Source organism: Crocodylus siamensis, chromosome 12, assembly GCF_052110815.1.
Source record: "Crocodylus siamensis isolate JL-2025a chromosome 12, ASM5211081v1, whole genome shotgun sequence".
Classification (NCBI taxonomy): Eukaryota; Metazoa; Chordata; order Crocodylia; family Crocodylidae; genus Crocodylus; species Crocodylus siamensis.
This window is the reverse complement of record NC_143406.1, coordinates 31,751,112-31,761,555: the sequence shown is the minus strand read 5'-3', so window position 1 is coordinate 31,761,555 and position 10,444 is coordinate 31,751,112. Positions and strand designations below refer to the sequence as shown.

At 48.4% G+C, this 10,444-nt stretch overlaps 1 non-coding gene across 1 annotated transcript; it reads left to right on the top strand.

The window, feature by feature from the left end:
- Nucleotides 1-1,831: 1,831 nt before the first annotated feature.
- TRNAT-CGU (transfer RNA threonine (anticodon CGU)) lies at nt 1,832-1,903 on the top strand. Its single transcript has one exon. It is a non-coding gene; the product is annotated as a tRNA-Thr (tRNA).
- The last annotated feature ends 8,541 nt before the right edge of the window (nt 1,904-10,444 follow it).

The window sequence follows — 10,444 nt, the reverse complement described above, 5'->3', positions numbered from 1 at the left end:
TTGGAAGGAAAAACCTGATCTTGTATTTGAGTAAATACAATATATCCAAAGTACGGTATATTTTGAGGAGCTAAGCATAACTCACATAACTCACCCCACCAAAAACTGGGTGGAATCTTATTTCATCAGATAAAACAATTATGTGATGCTTAAACAACACTTAGCTAGCTAGCTATCCAGATTTAATTCTGTCATTTTTTCCAACAACTGAATCACACTTACGGAGCAAAATGCATGACTCTGCTACACCTTTGCCAGGTCATTTGCACCTGTGACCACTAAGCATACTCTATCACAATCCTATTCCTCTTCAGAGGCATGCAGCAGCCTTTTACACCCTAGGGCTAATCTATTCCATTCTTCTGGATATCTAGTGGCTACCCTAAGCCTGAATAGGTAAAAAAAAAAAAATGTAGTTGTACAAAACACTCGACTAATAGGATGTAGCTGCTTGTAGCAACTGCTGCTGCTGCTGTGGGTTGCTGCCAATTTGAACATGGACTGTAAATAAAGCGCCCTGGGGCCCTCTGACAAGTGTAGGCAAAGCAGCAGGCAGAACGGGTGTGAGCCAGTCACTGTGAGATAATTTGGTGGGGGGAAGGGCGCTCTTGGGGCTGCCGCTTGTATGTCTGCACTTGGAATTGCAGTTACCCTGTCTGGCCATGTCTCCTGTATCCCAAGAGAGATGCCAAAATGCTGTACAATCACATGCGCCAGGTCAGCTGTGGAAAGGTCCACTGGACCTGCACCTGGCAGCACATTAATTCATCCACCAAAATTTCCCTAAACCTCCATGGCTTGTTGCGTTCTACACAACCGCTATGTGGGGATTCCTCTGCTCGAGGGGGTTAAACAGGTAATGTGGGGAAGGAGGCAGCAGAGGAGAAGTCTCAACCCTACAACCTAGGGGACCACAAACCCAAGGGGATGTGGAGACGGACAAGGAAGCACGGGGCACTGTCGCAGCACAGGACAGGCTGGCAGTTGGAGCAGCACTGGAGAGCCTTGCCACTCTGAACAGGGAGGTGTCCAAGTCACCTTTTGTGTGGGCCACAGCTGGAGTCTGAGTGGCAGTGACTGCTAGCCAGGACACTTGCCCTTTACCCTTGCAGACACTGTGCTTGACCCCAACCTGCTACCAGAGGCGTCTCTCTGATGCATCAAACCTGCCATGTACCTGACCAAGGCCCCCCCTGCAAGTGCCCTGCTGGATGCACCTCTTTGCTCACTCACTGCCTCAGGGTCCTCCACTTCTGGCCACATTTCTGACTCCCTCTACCTGGACCTCCTGCTGCTCCTCCTCACACGCAGCCCAGCCTGCACCACGGGGGGGTACCGCTGCCCCTGCAAATCCCCACAGGGCCCGGGCGGGAAACCATTGGTGGCCATACACCGCCCCTTGGCACTGCACTGCGGGCACCCGCTCCGGGCTGCTCTCAGGGGCTTGCCCAGCACAGCGGTCATGGGAGGTCCCGAAGGCGTCTTTGTGCCCCGGGGGCGGGCAGCGCTCATCGCCCTCCCCGCTCGGGCCGCAGCAGCGCGGGGCCCGGCTTGTTCCTAACGGCAGCGCCCAACGGTCGTGACCGCACGCCACTGCTGAGGAACTCCGCGGACCGCGTTCCGCCCCGTCAGCGAAGCGCGAGTACCACGCCAACCTCTTCCTCTCCGCGACCTGCGTGCAACCAGCGCCAAATGGCCGCCCGCAGGCAGTGGAGTGGGAGGGGCAGGCACAAGGGGAGGTGGCTCCAGCGCACGCGCACTCGAACTGTGTCGAGGCGGCGCTCGGGAGTGGCGCCAGCATACAGGGGCGTGGGACCGGCCTGGCAACGCAGGCGCGGTGGCCAAGTGGTAAGGCGTCGGTCTCGTAAACCGAAGATCACGGGTTCGAACCCCGTCCGTGCCTCGGCCCCGCGAAGGGGGAAGGTTTGCCTTGAAAATTTTTAGGGGAATTTCGAGCGAACGGCGGGCAGGAGAGAGGGCTGCTCCTTCCCTGCCTCGCTCCCAAGGCCCTCAGGGGCGAGGAAGAAACGACTCCCAGGGACAATGCGGGATCCGCAGGCCGGCCCCGTGCTTGCGCCGGAGCGGGGCGCACGATGGCCTGTCCCCCGAGCCGGCCCGGCCGCATTTCTTCCAAAGCAGAGCTGCTCCCCCGGCCTGAGTCCACAGGGGGCTCCGAGCGCCGGCGGGGGGAGGGTCGCTGCCGCGGGGCGAGCCCGGGAGCTGCTCCTCGCCCGCCCGCGTGTGGGTGGGGGCAGAGGCGGCGTTACGATGTGGGGGAGCTTAATTTATTACATACTGTTTTAGTGTAATAATGTTATCTATGGCTGCCATGATAAAGGATTAAATTAAAAAAGGATTACCTTTTACCCAGTTTGTATTGTTGCAAGGTGCCCTGAGCCTCTTCTGGAGAGGGCAGCCTATCAACCAAATGTGTGTTTTCCAGGAATGATCTCAGGCTGATACCAGTGGCAGGGCTTCTCTGCAGGGCGGAAGCCATGGAGGGCTCCTGCCAGGGCATGCGGCGCCTGCTCAGACACCGGTGGTGATGCGTAGGGGGTGCACAGGTGTACATGTGAACCCCCTGAGAGCATTGGTGCACCCCCAGACCAGCCGTGCTCCCCGGTTAGGCGATGGGCGGGGGGGCAGGTGGGAGCACCAGTGCCCCCCTGCAAGCGCTGGCCAGGGGGTGGGAGCGATGGATGTAGCACTGCAGACACTTCCCGGTCAGCGAGATTGGCCACGGGCCCCACCTCCCAGTCACTGACTGGTCACTGGGGGCACGTGCCCCCCCTTGACTAAGGTGGCAGCAGTCGCCCATGCCGGACACACCAGCTCACCAGAGCAGACTCAATAAATGGACTCAGCTGGAGCACAAAAATTGAAGCGCTCCGGCAGCCTTCTGCGTCATGTGTATCAGTGTCTCCATGCTGAAAAAACGGTGGTGAGGCACTTTGAAATACATTCAGTGAGCTTTAGTTCAGTGGCCTACCACCATTTTTTCAGCGTGGAGATGCTGATACACGTGATGCGTGAGAACTTTTAATTAGCATGGCTCCCTAATTAAAGTGCCCAGCATAATGTCCCAGACCACATGTAAAATTGCCCAAAGAGCACGGATTTGGTACAGTAGCCAGTGCAGCATTACATGTCCCTAAATCCTGCTGATGGACTGGCCTTGGTGGAGGTCATGGAGGTATTTAAAGTATTTTTTTTTCTGGAACCACCTTTGCCTGTTCTGTATCTCTGCCGATCTTTGGAAAGGCAGAGGGGAAGAAGGTAATTTAAAGATTGCCCATAATAATCCCTGACAGATTTTTTTTTAACCTTTTACCTTTTTTTCCTCTCCACAAATGTTCACGTGTGGTTGGCTAAGGCTTTTCCTAATATACAGTAAGATTTCCATACCAAGTCTAATGTACAGACATGTTTTATTTTTTGTGGGGTTTTATCTTACCTGATATATCTCTAAACCGGTATTTCTCAACCCATGAGTTGCACAGATAATGGCGGCGATCAACCAGCTGCAGATGCCATCACCAGTCTCAGGGGGTGCACCCACGTGCACTCCCTATGCAACGCCAATGCCGCTGTCACTGCCAGACCCAGCCCGGCTGCCCTGGCGCCCAGCCCATCTGCTTCACATACACTGCTGAGGGCACTGGATGAAGTGAGTGGGTGGGTAGGTGGATGCGGTCTCCATGGAGACTGGCCCAGACCTCCATGGGCAGAGCACACTTGGCTGGGTGGATAGTGAGGTTGTGGGTGGGTGGGGAGGGGCATCCAGGAATGGGACAGGTGGGCAGGGGCTGGGATTACTGGGTGGTGACAGCACAGGGCTGGGGCAGAGACGTGGTCCACTCCCCATATGTCCCTGCAATAGGCAACAGTTTTGCAGGCAGGGATGCGCGGAGAGCAGATCCCAGCCTCACCCTCTTGTCCTGTTCCTGGACCTCACTCCTTTGGGACTGCCCAGGCTGCAAGAATATCACCTAGTCCCAAAGGAGTGATGCGCTCACAGAGGAAGCAGCCACCAGCCCCCTGGCTCCTGACAGGAGCAAAGCAGGTGGACCTGCACTGAAAGCAGGTGCCTTTGCTGGCTCCGAGGACTCCAACACATGCTGCATTCCAGAAATCCTCTTCAAGAAGACTGGATGGGGAAGGGCTGCATGTGTGGCTTCCTTCTCCCTCCTCCATACCTGCTGACAGCCCCAGCAGTGAAGCTCTGCTGCATCAGCCCAGCCCCAAATGCGCATCAGCAATGTTCCTGTTTTCCATTGGTGTGTTCAGTTTACAGTAAGCTGAATACACAGGTAAGACAGGACTAGAAGGGTTATCCTGAGTTATCAAAACCCCTCCCCTGTCTTCACAGGCAACCATATCATGCATGAACACTGCGTGCCCCTGGAGGCTGGGGGGGGTACAGTGAGCTCCTGCAGGCAGCGGTGACACTGGCAGCGGCATGGGCGTGGTGGTGGCAAGCAGTGAGCTCCCGCAGGTGGCCACAGTGCTGTTGGCGGTGGGGGGTGGCAAGCGCTGACCAGTGGTCGATGACAACCCGCAGACACCACCAATGGTGGCGGTGGCAGCCAGCAGCGATCAGGGACCACCTGCAGACAGTGAGGGGTGCTGTGAGTGGCGATCGCCTACAGTCACTGCCAGCAGCATTGGTGGCGCTTTTTGCAGGGAGTGCACCACCAATCTCAGGGTGCACCCCTTACACGTTACCAATGTTATCATGTAATCTTGTTCATAAGCTTCTAGCTTCACCCTCAAAGTAGTTATGTTTTAAGCACCTATAATTCATGTTGGAAGACTGGCCCAGAAGTTTATTATTCTGATGGTTAGAAACTTTATTTTCAATCTTTGTTTCACAAGGATGAAAGCTAAAATCTTCTCATGAGACATGCTCTCTATTCCCATTATCATCTTAGCTCTTTTCCTTTTCCACTTTGAATTAACCTTTTAAAAAATATGGATGGTCAACATTGAACACAGTATTCTAGAAGAGGACTCACCAGGGACTTGTACAATTTTGTGGTTATTTCCCTACCTCTACTATAAATCCAATGGCGGCAGCAATCTCCCACGGTTGAAGATGATCACTCCAATGGGTCAAGTAGAGGGTTGTAGATGAGTCTGTTGATGGCTAAGAAGGCTGATCCTAGAGCCACAGATTCTCTAGCAAATGCCACAAGTGGTGGTTAAAGAGAGGGTTGAACCACAGCTTTCTGGGTTTTCTTTTCTTTCCTTCCAGTTCTGTCATTTTTCTGTTGTGCTCTCGCCCACCCCATGTCCTTTGTCTTTGGCTGAGTTGGGAGTATAGCCATTGTTCTGGTAAATATACATTAGGCCTGCACACACAATGCCCTGTCCATCACAGCTGATGTTGAATAATCAATGCTTCCATGCTGGTGGTCTTGGCATTGGTGTGGACAATGCCATCTGTGCAACTAACCTCCCACTTTATGCCAAGGATCTTCCAGAGGTAGTGCTGTTGAAGGCTTTCCAAGCTTTTCAGGTGGTCCAAGCTTCACAGCCATAGAGAAGAGCTTTCCAAACTCAAGGCTGATGTAACTTGGCTTTTGGCACAGAGGCAGGAAAGACTGAAAAATTTCCCATCCATCCTGTACTTGATGCCGATGCCATATGGCAGTCAGGGATAAGCATCTTGATCGCAAAAAAGATGGAAAACAGAATTGGTGTGATCATGCAGCCCTGCTTGATGCCATTTTGAATGGCAAAGGGTTCGATAGCTGAGCCACTGCATAGGATGGAGGCAGTCATCTGGTCATGAAGGAGTTTTACGTTTTACATAAGAAGGCTGTTGCACATCGGCAACTACACAGATCTTGGCAGAGGAGAAACTTGTGTCCAGTGGCAAGGAGATCCAAGACAACAGGGGTTACTCTTCCACAGTAGCTTTCATCTGCCTTCGCAGCCATCGAGAAGTATGGCTTCTGCATCTACCCTGCTCCACCATCGAGGTCTTTGTGTCATACAGGACTACTTTTCATCTGATACCTCAACTTTGACCATACCACCATGAGTGAACCTACCAGGAGTACAAGACTCCAAACGATGTTGCTCTTAGAGTCACTGGTACAAGCAAGCTCTCCACCCCATCAAGGTGGCAGTCCATGGTGAGGACTATACATACCTCTACTGATACACCCTGCGGCAGGGGTGGGCAAAATGCAGCCCGCGGGCCGGATGCTGCCTGCTAGGCCATTCTATCTGGCCTGTGGGGCCCCTAAAAAATTTAGAAAATTAGTATTTATCTGCCCCTGGCTGCCTGTCATGCAGCCCTCGATGGCGTGCCAAAACTCAGTAAGTGGCCCTCTCCCCAAAATAATTGCCCGCCCCTGTCCTAGAGGCACACTCAGATAAGCATAAATTTGCAGAGATGCGTGTTTGCTACAGTAAAAATAGCAGCAGCACAAATTGGTGCTGCCGCTTGTTGACACTGCACAAGCCTCTACACATGGGCTACTGAGGCATGCTGGAGGGACAACTAGAGGTGGGGGAGATGCTTTGGCCAGCAACCAAAGCAACTTCCTGGAGGACCCAGACTCCATGCTTGCCAGTGCCTACTTCTAGAGCATACACCATGCCGCTTTTCTTTTTTCCTTTTTTTTTGCTTCAGCTTTTTTTGGTACTGGAATCTCTCAGTATCAAACTTTGGTGCTGCAGTGCAAATTAGCAGCGCAGTGAATGGTTGCACATGTGCAGCATGTGGTTTGAGGTGCCCCAAACCACATATGTGCACTCTTCTGGATGCGCCCTAGGATTGCTTTGCCCTACCAATGGCTGTATCACAATGGCTCCTCATAGCCATCCTATGACTAATATATATATATCTTTTTTTGGTCATTTCCAGCTAGTAAACCCAAAAGGTATAGTACAAATTATTATTACTTTCTAAGTATGGCAACTTCCATTTTGTGCTATTTAATTTCAGCTGATTTCTATTATTCAAGTCTGCTAGATCATCCAGTTCTTCCTGTGTGTTATACTGAGTCTCCTTTGTATTGACAATGCCTTCCTAGTTTGTGTCATCTGCAAATTTCATTTGTATACTTCTCCTTTTTGGATCAACCACATTAATTAAAATATTAAATAAGAGTAGTTCTAATATAAATCTTTGAGGACCTTCACAAGCAACTTATCTCTAGTGCAGTGATTCCCCTTTCAGCAAAACCCATTGTTGTCTCCCCTTCAGCCAATTCCTTACCACTTTAAAAATCTTGTATTAATACACATCTTCTCTAGTTTAATTAATCATTTCCCTTGTGGCACTGTACCAGTGCTTCTCCTAAATTCAAGTGGATTAGATTTATTGCATTTCATTTGTCAAAAGAATTAGTTGTCAGACAAAGACATCGGGATCATCTGGCACAATCTACCTTAGTAAAACTATGTTGCACTTTTCTATTTTCAATGTCTTTAATTATTCTTCCTGTCAAAGCTTTAGTATGCTATTGAGGTCAGATTATCAGGACTATAGTTGCTCAGCTCACTTGTGGTTTTAGGATCTCTCTTATATTATTAGGGAGAGAATAGATGCTAGGAATTGTACAGGTAAGCTTTAACTTCCGAGACACAGACTGGAGAACAAATCAACTAATAATGAAACAGCAGTTCTTTCTATACTAAATTGTGCCTTTGGTGCAGTGACCCCTACATACTATTCTGGCAGCTGGAAACTGGAATGTCATAGGAATGTTCAAGCCATATTACCCTGCTGACTCCGATGTGCTTTGAGGACACCTCCTGTGCCAGGGGCTCCAATGGGGGAAATCAGCTATGCACCTGCCAGGGACTCTACCTACATCAGAGTCACTACAGCAGAGGAATGTCCTGGAGCACTTCCTGGCTTTTTTTTGGACTTTTCACCACAGCTAATAACAATGGGGCGAGGAAATAAAGAAATGGGAGAAATAACATGAGTGGGAGAAATATATACAAAATTCATCACATAAAAGTCATGACATTAATACTGCCTCCCTCTTTTAACTTATCCTGCAGCTAACGTTATGGTATCTTTTAGTATTAGACTATGCTTTAAAACTCCATGCACTGCCAAGTCACAATAGTGAAAGGGGAAAGGGCGTTAACTCATTCCAACCCTTTATAGCTGTGTTTCTCAGCCCATGAGTCATGACCCAAATGTGGGTCTCAAGAATGTATAAAAGGGTGGCGAACAAACTTTAAAAATGGATTTTCTTTTAAAGGAGAAAAACATGTGAAACCACAGCTTTTCCCTTGCTGGCTGTCAGAAATTCAGCCTGCAAGGGGCTGCTTGGGGCACCCCATAGCCCACACATCCACCCCCTTGTCCACACATTGGGGGGCTTGAGCCTGGGGCAGGGGGGTCAGGAGTGAGGGGCACTGTGTTGGGACTGGCCATCAATGTTTACAAATGGGTCCTGGTGCAAAAAAGGTGGAGAACCATTGCTTTATAGGACTGAGCTTTATTTCCTATCTAATTTAATTTTACATGTGACAACCAATATGACCAACAGAGGACAGCAAATACATTTTATAATGATCAAAAGATTCTGAACTTCAGCTTGTCATCCTCATTCCATGGAGGGTATTAATTTGAGTGGCAAAAGTATGTTGCAAAAATTACTGCCAGCTCAGAAATGGCTTTTGTAATTATCTAAAGTGTTGTTTTAAATTCCAGAAAGATTATTTAGAAAGTGTTCTTTTAATCCACTTCTAAACAGGTATAATTACTAATAAAAATGTGTAAATGTTCAACAGTTAGCTCTGTATTTTTATGCCATTGCTTTCTCAGTAAAGAGGTAACAGGTAAATGTTATAGGACAGTTTAAGGGAAACTTTAGAGAAACTTTGTGCATACTACTGTGTGTCTTTCAACTTCAGTGATTAATAGCAATATTTTATAAACTACTAAAAACAAAGTGAGAGCATGGAGCCAAACACCAGCATCTTCATTGTACTTGATGCTAAGAAGATGGCGATGGGAAGGTTTTTAAAAATTGTATTGAAAATGTGAAGAACAAAAGCAAGAATTTCACCTACTCAATAGGGGGTTAATTATGAAAATCCAATTCACCAACAAAAGTTAAACATGTTTAAACCCTTTTGCCAAAAACTATTCATGATGGTTTCTACAGCAGTCATTGCTTTTCCTGGATAGTTTTTCTAAATCAGGAATCCATTGCTATCAATAATAATAGCACTTTCACATCTATAGTTCCTTCTGGGAATCTTAGAATCCTTTACAAACATTAAGTCATGCAACATTTTGACATTTCGATGAGTTAAATAAAGTATTTTTAGTGCTTCATTGGGACTATTCACATGAGTTCAAAAATGCTGAATGACTGGGTTGGAACACATCAAATAGATGTATGTAAAGCATATACTAGGTAAATGTAAAGATTTATGAGAAAAAACAGTAATAATTGACTCTGTCACAGGAGTGTTGTTCAAATTGCTTTATATAGGGCATTTATGACCTATTTTGAGAGTTGCTAAGCACCTTCAACTTCTGCTAAAGTCTTTGGCAAGTGACAGTGACAGCCTTTCACAGGATTGAGGCCCTAAATAGAGGCTGATCATGCACATTCCTATTCACCTGAGCAATAACAATTACAATAGCAATTTTGCATACATTTATCAGCAATTTAAATGTGACCAAAGTTTGCAAGACGCATGAATGCGACTGAAGTTTGCAAGATGGCACCCACAGATCATGTAGACAATATTGTGTAAACATTTGCTAAGCTTAGAATACCCTGTGATGTAGGCAAGCATTAGTATCACTCTCTCTGTGTGTGTAATTTGTGTATTCCTTGTATTTGCTTTGTGCATGTGTCTGCTGTGAGGACAGACAGGGGGAAAAAGTAAACACAGGAGGCAGACATCTATAAACATTAGTAGAAAATGAAGAAAGGAGGTTACTGATTAGCTCTCCTCCATATGACACTCCTAGATCTTATCTGAGCAATGTGAGTTAAGTGCTTTGCCATTCTTCTTTTTTTAACTATTATCTGATCAGAGAGGCATGAAAAGCACTTTATTGCTCACTTGATTTTTTTTTCTATGCTAGGAGCCCTCTGCAGGAAGTGAGGCTGAATTTCACAAGTCTTCCCTTTCTGACGTCTCCTGAATTTCTAGGAATGCCCCTTCCCTGTTACTATATTTGGAGGTAGTTTCTAGGGGGAAAAAAGCCTTCTGAGAGGCTCCTGGGCTGAGCCCCCGTCCTGTGCAAGGACCCGCGCCCCCAGGGGTCCCTGCCGCGGAGCCCGGCGGAGTTGCGAAGCCCGGTGCCGGCGATCCCAACTCCAGGCAGCGCTGCCTCTTTGTAACAATGTTGCAGAAATGAGCATGGAGGGGGGAGAGGTGTCTGTGGCAACAATGCGTGGATCTTCTGTAGTTATCTCCGGGCGGCTGATTTGACTCCGGCACTTTT